Below are 10,369 nucleotides of genomic sequence, written 5' to 3'. Positions count from 1 at the left end.
TGCCCCCCACCACCTCGGTATAAGGAGGAAGGGGTGGAGTGGAAAGTCATTAAGAAATACTAAGATTGCAATCTGACCTATCACAAATGATCAGGTCTCATCCTGCAGTCCACCCACAACCAGTAGGTGTTGCTATGGGCTGTAGATTCACAGGAATAAATGTATCTTTTGGGGTCCTAAGTGCCAGCCTTGCCACTGGATGATTACCAGCTTTAATTGCTTCCTGAGCACCAAAGAATATGCTTCAGCATTTGTAAACAGACCATTAAATGCTATGAAGCTCAATAAACTATCATGGAGGCCTTATAATGTAGTGGTGATAATCCAGGAAGAACCAAAGCACTGAACAGTGGTATGTATCAGTTTACATTAACCCTGAATGCATAGACAATGGGGATGCAGGGAATAAAGAAATAATTATGTTCTAGTGCACTTAAATCACTTGAATTTCTTTGTATTGCCACCCAGAAAAAGTTTGTGACATCTTCTGTACCCTAAAGAGACTGATCGTGCATAATTTCTAAGCACTTTTAGGGAGGGTGCTAAATAGATTTACAAGGGAAAAGAGTACAGTTCTCTGTATGGGACTGAAATACATATTTATGCAATCCTGTTTGTTTATAAAGATTGTACAAAGTCCTATTTCCCTGAACACAGCAGGAAGCAAGCAAGAGCCAGTCTTTGCCCACAACTCCAGGCCACTTTTTTAGTAGGCATGTAGGCACAGATCCCTAAAGACATTGGCTATGTCTACACTAGCCCCAAACTTCGAAATGGCCACGCAAATGGCCAGTTCGAAGTTTACTACTGAAGCGCTGAAATGCATATTCAGCACTTCATTTCAGCGCTTCAGTAGTAAACTTCGAACTGGCCATTTGCGTGGCCATTTTGAAGTTTGGGGCTATTGTAGACACAGCCCTTAAAGTTCATAACTTTCACAGTGGAAATTAGGAGCCTAAGTACAGAAACCTCAGCCCTAGAATATTATGCCTCTTTCAGACGAAGAAAAGGAACAGGTCAATATAGGAGACTGACTGGAATCAGTATGAAATAAAAAGCAGTAGCTTAAAAGAAGAGCATCTTTTCAGTCAACTTGGTCTTTGGAAATATGCTATTGCAGTGTTTCCCAAATGGTGTTCTGGGGAACCTGGGCGTTTGGCAAACTGACAATAAGGGTTTTGCAAGAAAATCCCATTACAGTAGCTGACTCCATGGCTCCCTGCCTTGCTGCTGGTGAAACAGAAGAACTAAATTTAATTGGTTTAATGGCTGGCAGGGCAGTGGGAGGGATCTGGCCATTATACCAACTGAATTTAATTCTGTTACTTAAGCAGTGGCAGGGCAGAAATCCCCAGAGAGCACCTCACTTGCCCTGCTACTGAGTGGCCACAGTCAGCTGGTGGGCCTGGCTCATCTTACTCCCACCACTGGAACACCTCCATATCAGCCTTCCTTCTGCTAGGGGCACAGGGCTGCCTGGGGTAGGCTCCCTAGCCAGTGCCATGGATGGGTTAGTCCCGGGGGCTGGTTTGGGGCTGAGGGCGGATTAATTCTGGGGAGGGGGTGCAGGTTTGGGGCTGAGAGAAAAATTAAGCCTTGGGGCTGGGGGGATGGGTTTACATCTTAGGAGTTAAGCCTGAGGCTGGGGCTGGGGCTGGGGCTGGAAGGAGTTAAGACGTCAGGGTTTGGTGGATGTAGTGGGGGTAAAGCTTGGGGATGGGGGTTGGATTTGGGGACTGAGGTGGGTAAATCCTGGAGATGTGGGGTGGGTTTGGGGACCAAAGGGGGTAGAGCCTGGGAATGGGAGTTTAAAAGGGTTCAGTGGTCAAATAAAACTGGAAAACACTGCATTATTGGCTAATATTTCAAAGCTAAGGCAGTGCCAGCAATGTCTAACCTGTATCAGAGGGGTAGCAGTGTAGACAACCCCTTGTGGTTGTTCAATTGATTTTACTCGTTCCTTTACCAACTCTGTCAGAACTCATTTTTCAGCTTAAAATTGCTGCCTGTTCTACATAGGATCTTCTATTGCATTCATCTCCATGGTATTTGAGTGACATCCAGTAACACACAAGCAACATTACTAGTATGTCAGGTATAAGGTTTGTTCTCTCATCATCTCTCCAGGGCAACATTGTGTGCAGTAGAGTGTTTTGTTTCTACAGGGATGTGCTGCTCTTTATCATGAAGACAGATCATAGAAATGTGTCTTGAAGTTGAAGAAGAAGCTGGTTAGGTTTAGGGTGGTTCTGAGACTAAGCCTTGATATGAGTGGTTGGAAAGCATGATCATTGTGCAGTACTGACACCAAAGAAACACCCATCTTTACTTTCTAATATTCTGTGTGGCTAAAGAAGCATGCTGGAAGTTACTGGGGCCCTGAAGTATAGCAACTTGAACAAGGTGTAATTTCTACATGAAATAATTACTAGAAACCCTGAAGTGTTATGGCCAAGAGTCCAAAGTGTGAGCTGGTTCTAGATGCACATAATCAGACGTGTGGGAAATTGAGGCCCAGCACGAGGGAGTGATTTGACTTGAGTCACGCAGCCAGACCATGGCAGGGTAGGGACCAGAATCCAAATCTGACTCCTAGCCACATCTCCCCTGCATTAGAATATAGTGCTTCCTCTTAAAAGGTAGTTGAGGTAGATCCACTCAATTGCTGGAAAGGAGATAAACCAGGCTGCAGAGATCAGCTGAATCAATGTATGCCTCACCAACCCTACTCTGCCATCACTGCTCATTCATCCCAACACTGTCATCCCTGCCCTACTATCATTCTCTCCCATCATCTGCCCCTACCACACCTTTGCCCCCCATTCTTTCACTCCCCATGTTCCATGACATATCACCATGCAGCCATTCCAATCCCTTCTACTGGCCAACCACCCCAATCCTGTTATCTGCCCTGACCTTCCCCCCCTCACTGCCCATGTAGCCCTTTACTGGTGTGATGAAGTGGGGGTGGGCGGGGTCTTTATTCCCCTTGTTAGAGTGCATGCGGTATCCCCATGTGTGTGCCTCAGTTTCCCTCAACACTGGACCACTACGGGGCTGGTGATGGGAGTTTCTGGTGCAATAGCTTCTTGCACGTAAGCGAGGGCCCCGCCCTTTGTAATCTGAGCTCAGAAAGGGGTGCGGCCAGGTGACACCTTTTGCTTAGGAAGCAAGACAAAGACTGGAGGAGGAGCCTGGCTGGTGCGGTTGGGACCCGGCTGTTGGTAGCTGAGCAATCTTGTGCCTTGGGAGGCGGCGGGAGGGACAAGGCCCTGGCCCCCGTTGCGGCCCTGCTCCCCAGGATGGATGGTACTGACGGCTTCTGGGGCCCGTCCTGACAAGTCTGTTCTGCGCCGTGTCCCCCTCGCCCAATCACGCGTCTGTTCCCCTCTGCCGAATGAGTCACGTCTGGCTGCGGGGCGGGGGGGCAGTGCCTGGGGACCCCCCAGTCGGTGACAGGCACCCAACCCCCTCCCCTCAGTGGCCGGCCGACCACCCACCTCTCCATAGGGGCCCCTCCCCGCGGCCAAGCTCCCACCTCGCTGTGCCCGCACGGCGGCCCGCCCGCCCCACCTACCCCGCGCGGCTTCCCCCACTAACCGCTCCCTGTCCCCCGGCACCCGGCTCCGCACGCACCGTGAGGACACAGCTTAGACGGATTTAACAGCACCGCACCCCCCACCTTTTGAGCCGCCATCCGCTTCCGGGTTTGGCCATTGGCTGATTTACCTGTCCATCACCGCCTAGCGAGAGGCCGAGCTTTTCCCGCGCTTTAGCCACGCCCCGTCCCTGACTGATTGGGTGATAGCGGTACAATCCTGTCTCCTTTTGGGTTATCTGGCTGTCAATCTTTCCCAGGGCGACGCGGAGGGGCAGTCTGTAAATCTGCCTAGCAACTGGCGTGGGCGGGAAAAAGCGTCCTGAGAGGGTGACGGTTAGTGGCGCGCGCGCCACCCTGGGAGTCCCGCGCCGCCGGTGGCGCGCAGCGCGGGGCGGGGGAGGGAACCCGGCGCGAGGCGGGTCTCCCTGCGCGCGCAGCCCCCCTCCTCCTCCTCCCTCCTCCTGTCAGTGGCCACCTGAGGGAGCCGCCTCCCCTCCCCCCACGGCCCCAGTCCGGCCCGGGCCCCGCTGAGGAGGAGGAGGCGGCTCTGAGGGGGCTGAGGAGAGTGAGTGACATCCCCCACCCCCAGCAACCTGTGGGGCTCGGGGTGAGGGCGCGACAGGGAAGGGGGAGGTGGCCGGGGGAAGGGGGGCACCGAGGCTGAGGGAAGGGGGGGCGTTGGAAGCGGGCCGGGGTGAGGGGATATTGCGGCAGCGAAGGGAGAGGGGCGCGCCGGGACATGGGGCTGGGCGTAGTGAAACGGGGGCAAAGGGGGGGGGGGCTGAGGCAAGCGGAGGGGTTAAAGCCGGGGAGGGGGGACGAGGCCTGAGCAAAGGCGGGGGGGGGGTGAGGAAGGGCTGGACTTGGGGAACCAGGAAGAGCTGAGGGAAGAGGGTGGGGGCGGGGGAGGGAGGTGAGGGCACGGCGGGGGTGGGGGCGCGGTTAGGAGGGAAGCCAGGCCGGCGGGGGGAGGGGAGGAGAAGGGCGGAGGGAATTCTGGGAAGATTGGCCTAAGGAAGCACCAGGCCTGGGCAGAGAAGGAGAACCGAGCGAGGAAGGAAGTACCAGGGACGTGGGCGAAGCTGGAAGGCTGGCAGGCAGCGGGGGAAGGGTGCGTCCTGGGAGTTGCCCCACGGACAACAGTCAGGAGAGGCCAACGTGGTGCTAGTATCTGTGCCGAAGACAGGCATCTTGGGACGAACTTTGGGGCCAAGAAAGCAGTGTGGGAGAGGGTCACAGTCAGCAGCAAAGTGACAATGGGCAGGGGGCTTTGCCAGAGGGAAGATTTATAGTGGAGGGAGAAGAGTGGATGGTGAAAACAGGTGATTTTTAGGATAATGAACACACAGGAGCCTGGGCACAGGCTTCTGTGGTGTGTGCCACAAGGGATAGTGGCAGGGTATGGGCAGTAAAGATTTTTCATGGGCGTGCCATGCAAAAAGAAGGGTGAATGCAGGCAAAATACTGGTTGTATTTTGAGGAGTGCCAGCTGGGATGAGCTCATGATGGGGTTTAAGACTGATGTGTTTTTGTAGGGCTGGTGCCAAAGATGGGCAACTGTCTTTACTTAGGTATGTATCTATATACTCACCCACCTGCAGAAGTCACATGTAGAAATAACAGCAACAGAGGGGCCTGTGACACCTTATAGACTAACAGAAAAGTTCTGAGCATGAGCTTTTGTGAGCACAGACTCACTTCATCAGATGCTGGTCTTGGAAATCATCATCTGATGAAGTCTGTGCTCACGAAAGCTCACGCTCAAAACTTTTCTGTTAGTCTGTAAGGTGCCACAGGACCCTTCATTGCTGTTACAGATCCAGACTAACACAGCTACCCCTCCGATGTAGAAATAAGTGACAAATAGGTTAATTTCCCCCCTCTAAGCTGGCATCTCATATTTGTTTGCCCTCCTAAGTCCCAGTTTTTCTCATTTCTGCTGATGTGTATCTCTGGAATACCTCTGGGGGCAATACAGTCTGTATACAAGAAAAACTACACAAAATAAAGTTATATTGTGTCTATGATCTGCCACCTTCTCCTCACCACCCAGCTATGGTTAGGAGAATGTTACAGAGTTGCTTTAAAAATAATTCTGCTCTGTTTTTATCCCACCCTCTGCTTGTGGCACATTTCTCCCCTAAATAGTATAGAGTAAATCTAGTGAGGATAAAATGGAGATTGAGTGCCACCTCAGGTAAAAAGGTTGCGCTCAGGTGATAGCAATGTTAAGGTTAAACTGAAAACTGTCAACTCAACATTGTGTGTGTTAACTTTATAAGGAATGACTTTTGGTCTGTATATGTAGTCTGTATACTTATATAGATATACATTTTTTCGTATGGTGCATAGTGTGGCAGGTGCCATAGTTAGAAAGAACTCTCTCAGCTTGAATATTTGAAAATGACTAGGTCTGTTTTCTGAGTATGGTTTAAACTACATATTCTGAATTTTTAAAAAACTAAGAAAAAGTACAGTTTTTCTATTCCCAAGTGATATTTAAGGTTTCCTTTAGCTTATAATAGTTAGAAAAGGAGAAAGTGATTATATAAAGGATTAAATATATTCAAAGGTTTTTTTAAAGCACAAATTAAACTGAACATATTTAATTTTTCCCCTATAAACTTTAATACTTTTAGTGTTATTTAAAAAAGTGGGGGCAACGTTGTCCGTAAAATTTCACTTTTTCCAGTTGGATAGTTTTCCTTTTTTAAGGTTTAGTTTTAATTTACATTCTAAGCTCTCCTCTCATACCATGATGAATTTTTGGAGCTGTTCAAGACAATCTCTTATGGCATGTAAATGTGAAAAATAATACACACGTGTTTCAAATAGTAACCACTTACGCTACCATGATAATATAGCAGATTTAAACTTCTGTCATGTTCAGATAGGAGAACATTTCTCTCTGCCTCTGAAACTGAAACTAGTTTTAAACAACGCTGTAACTCATATATATGTATTTCCGTTATTTCTGAAAAGCCACTTGAAAGATGTGAGTTATCTTTCATGTAGTTTTGTCCAATTCTTGACCCTACAAAGTCTAAACCTCATGGGTAGTATGTAAAGAACATAACTGTAGCCTTTTTATTGCAGCAAAAATTAAAGGTAAGTGAGATTTGGGAATAACATAAGAATGGCCATACTGGGTCAGAACAAAGGTCCATCCAGCCCAGTATCCTGTCTGCCGACAGTGGTCAGTGCCAGGTGCCCCAGAGGAGGTGAACCGAAGACAATGATCAAGCGATTTGTCTCCTGCCATCTGTCTCCTGCCTTTGACTAAAGGCTAGGGGCACCATACTTTACCCTTGGCTAATAGCCATTTATGGACCTAACCTCCAAAAATTTATCAACCTCTTTTTTAAACTCTGTTAGAGTGCTGGCCTTCACAGCCTCCTCTGGCAAGGAGTTCCACAGGTTGACTGTGCGCTGTGTGAAGAAAAATTTTCTTTTATTAGTTTTGAACCTACTACACATTAATTTCATTTGGTGTCCTCTAGTTCTTATATTATGGGAACAAGTAAATAACTTTTCAATATTCACTTTCTCCACACCATTCACGATATACCTCTATCATATCGCCCCTCTTCTAGACTGAAAAGTCCCAGTCTCTCTAGCCTCTCCTCATATGGGACCCTTTCTAAACCCTTAATCATTTTAGTTGCCCATTTCTGAACTTTTTCTAACACCAGTATATCTTTTTTGAGGTGAGGAGCCCACATCTGCATGCAGTACTCAAGATGTGGGCATACCATAGTTTTATATAGGGGAAGTATGATATTCTTCATCTTATTCTCTATCCCTTTTTTAATAATTCCTAACATCCTATTTGCTTTACTGACTGCCGCTGCACACTGCGTGGATGTTTTCAGAGAACTATCCACTATAATTCCAAGATCCCTTTCCTGATCTGTTGTATCTAAATTTGTCCCCATCACATTGTATGTATAATTGGGGTTATTTATCCCCAATGTGCATTACCTTACACTTAACCCACATTAAATTTCATTTGCCATTTTGCTGCCCAGTCACTCAGTTTGCTGAGATCTTTTTGAAGTTCTTTACAATCTACTTTGGTTTTGACTATCCTGAACAGCTTGATAACCTAGTATCTTTTGCTCTTTCAGTAGACCTCAGGTTCATGGAACTGAAGCTTTTTTTTTTTCCTATAAGGGTGTCTTTCCACTACATTGATTCTTGTGCTTGAACTTAGGGAGTCAGTTAAAGTCATCTTAGAGGAAATGGTTTGTTATGCTCTCACAGCTTTCCAAAGGCGAATAGAAGGTTTAAAAAATAAGGGTGGGGACATGTTGAATGGACCTTTGGTCCAATTTGGATCAGCCTTAAAGTTGCAGTGGGACTCTGACAATTCTAAAAGAGTTGTTTAACAGCACAATACAGTGGAATCAGAATTCAGATTTCTTGCTTATTAGAGGAACATGGACTAGCATTGCTAATCCTACCTAAAGAGAAGTAACAACTTGCATCTCTTGATTGACTCACTCCTGCCTCAAGCTGTGTGAAGACATCAATACTTCTCCATCAGCACTACTTCATAGTAAGAAGTACCTGCACAGGACATAGAAAGAAAATGAAAGAAGGAATCCTTTAGAAAAAGAAAACTTGGAAAAGAAAAAAGTACTTGAGCCTGGCTTTGGGGAGGAGGCTCTCTATTACAGGATACCAGGAGTCAATCTTCTTCTCCTAGATAAGAGGGCAAAGGAGGGTAGTATTTCTTTTATTGTTAGACTATTGGCCTCTCTTTCACACTCTGGCCTGATCAAGAGGATCTTGTCTCAGTCTTGTAGCACTAAAATACCATTAATGAGCATATGTTCTAAGAATAATCTCTCTTTACAGGCCCACTTCAGACTTCTCTGTCCTATTGAAGAAGGCTGGATGTGCCTTTCTGCAAAGCACCCCAACAGTGTTCCAAACTTATGTAACAGGGATGAGGGCAGTAGAGAACCACAGCTGCTGGTACCTGCTAGTACAAGAATGTACAGGAGTAGCTCCTCAGAGGCTCCTTGAACCCCAGAGAAATGTCAGTGTTGGGACCAAAGCTCACCTCTGTGCTTGGCTGTGCAGTGTGCTGCCATTAGCTTGCCCTCAAAATAAGGAGCCTAGAGTTTTCTTTTGCCCTGAGCTAAGTGCCCGTGCCATGTCAACAAAATTGGATATCCCAACTTAATTAAAAGGATTAGTGTGACAGAGCACAGTTGGAGGAGCACTTTCCCCTGTATCTACCTTTACCATAAACTTCATGTTTCACTTCTTGAATTGTAGGTTCTTACTTAGACAGGTTACTACATTAGGGAAAGTAAGCAAATTAAGATAAATTGTGAAACATGCTAATAGCGAATACTGCATTTCCCTAAAAATAGAATAGTGCAGCTATGAAACCAGAACGTAAATTTGCCTGCCTTTAATACAGCTTCATTTTAAAACATTATTTACGTAAGTCAGCTGTGGCATCAGTTCATCCTTTAGAAATCTGTTAAGGCCAATTCAGACAATAGCCGCCAAAGCTGCAACAGCAGGGGGCCCATGGGTAATTGGGGTGGAGGAGTACCCTTCTAGTGACAGGTTGAAATGTTAGTATGGAATCTACTGCATTTGCTTCTTTGCTGCATGGCATATAGGATCAGTGGCTTTGTTCTAACAGCTGTTTGATAGCAACTTGAATCTACTAGTTGATCAGGATGTGTCCTTCTTTGTTACTATTGTTACTGGGACATTCTTGCACGCTTTTCTTTGGTTAACAGTAACCTCTATCTTATTCCACTATTTTCAGCATAAAGGTTTAAGGTATTTGGTGGGGTAGTCACAATCTTGGGCCCTGTGTCTGTCTCCAAATACCTAGCTTCAGAAGCCCAAAATTTCTTGAAACTGTCAAGCTGCTGGCACTATGATATAACAGAGTTAGTACCTCATCAGTTATGATGCCAAAATAAAGTTGAGTGAATCTTTAACAAAAAGTTTCACAAAACTTTTAAAAGATTTTTGGATATATTACAGAGCCATTGAGACTTAAGTTATTGTTCATGTATAGATAAGCAACTCCAAAGGCCATTTACATCTAATATAAGAGTACATCCATTCATATTCATGGACCAGTTAACTATCCAACAATTGATTTTATATAACTAAAATAGCTAGGGAAGTGAGAAATTTCCTTCCTTCTGGATACAATGCCAATGATGTTAAATCTCTAGAGACCCAGATAAGAGCTGTGCTGTCCTTTTTTGGAATTATTAAGCAAGTATAGAATTTATCCATTCAGGAGAGCACTGAAACCATAGAATTTTCTCCTGTTGGAACTTCTTCCTCTTGCATGATATACTTGTTCTACAGTTGTGCCCTTTACAGATTCAGGATAAAGCCCGTCTGGTACAAGCTTCCCTCCTATCCAAGAAAAAAAAAAAAAAAAAGAGGGTAGTGCAAGATTTGATGATGTAGTACATGGCACTGCCTCTCTTACAGCCAACCCCTCACCACCATATTGGGGTGAGTACTGTAGAAGGCAGCATCTTCGCACTGTGATATAAATTAGAGATTCTGATCAGGTGCAGAAATTCCACAACACACTTGATTGCAGCAGTAGGGGCATTTGGTGTCCTGGCCATGTTTCAACGTGGATAATTAGAATCTGTTTACCAAAGTTCACCTATAGTTTCAACTGGGTAGAATATTCTTCCTCTCTTCCTGACCAAAACTTATATAGAATTGCTATGTTCTGTTAGATAATTTATTCTACCATAAAACGTT

General features: G+C 46.1%; 1 protein-coding gene across 2 annotated transcripts in view; it reads left to right on the top strand.

Annotated features, from left to right (window-relative positions):
- The first annotated feature begins 4,132 nt into the window (after window positions 1-4,132).
- GATAD2A (GATA zinc finger domain containing 2A) overlaps window positions 4,133-10,369 on the top strand; it is a 100,282-nt gene continuing 94,045 nt past the window's right edge. For both annotated transcript variants that reach the window (XM_074978441.1, XM_074978440.1), the window contains exon 1: window positions 4,133-4,166. The gene's annotated coding sequence lies outside the window, so the exon portion shown is untranslated. The remainder of the gene's footprint in view (window positions 4,167-10,369) is intronic.

Source organism: Carettochelys insculpta, chromosome 27, assembly GCF_033958435.1.
Source record: "Carettochelys insculpta isolate YL-2023 chromosome 27, ASM3395843v1, whole genome shotgun sequence".
NCBI classification, from domain to species: domain Eukaryota; kingdom Metazoa; phylum Chordata; order Testudines; family Carettochelyidae; genus Carettochelys; species Carettochelys insculpta.
The sequence above is the reverse complement of the archived record's forward strand: the minus strand, read 5'-3'. Positions and strand labels throughout refer to the sequence as shown.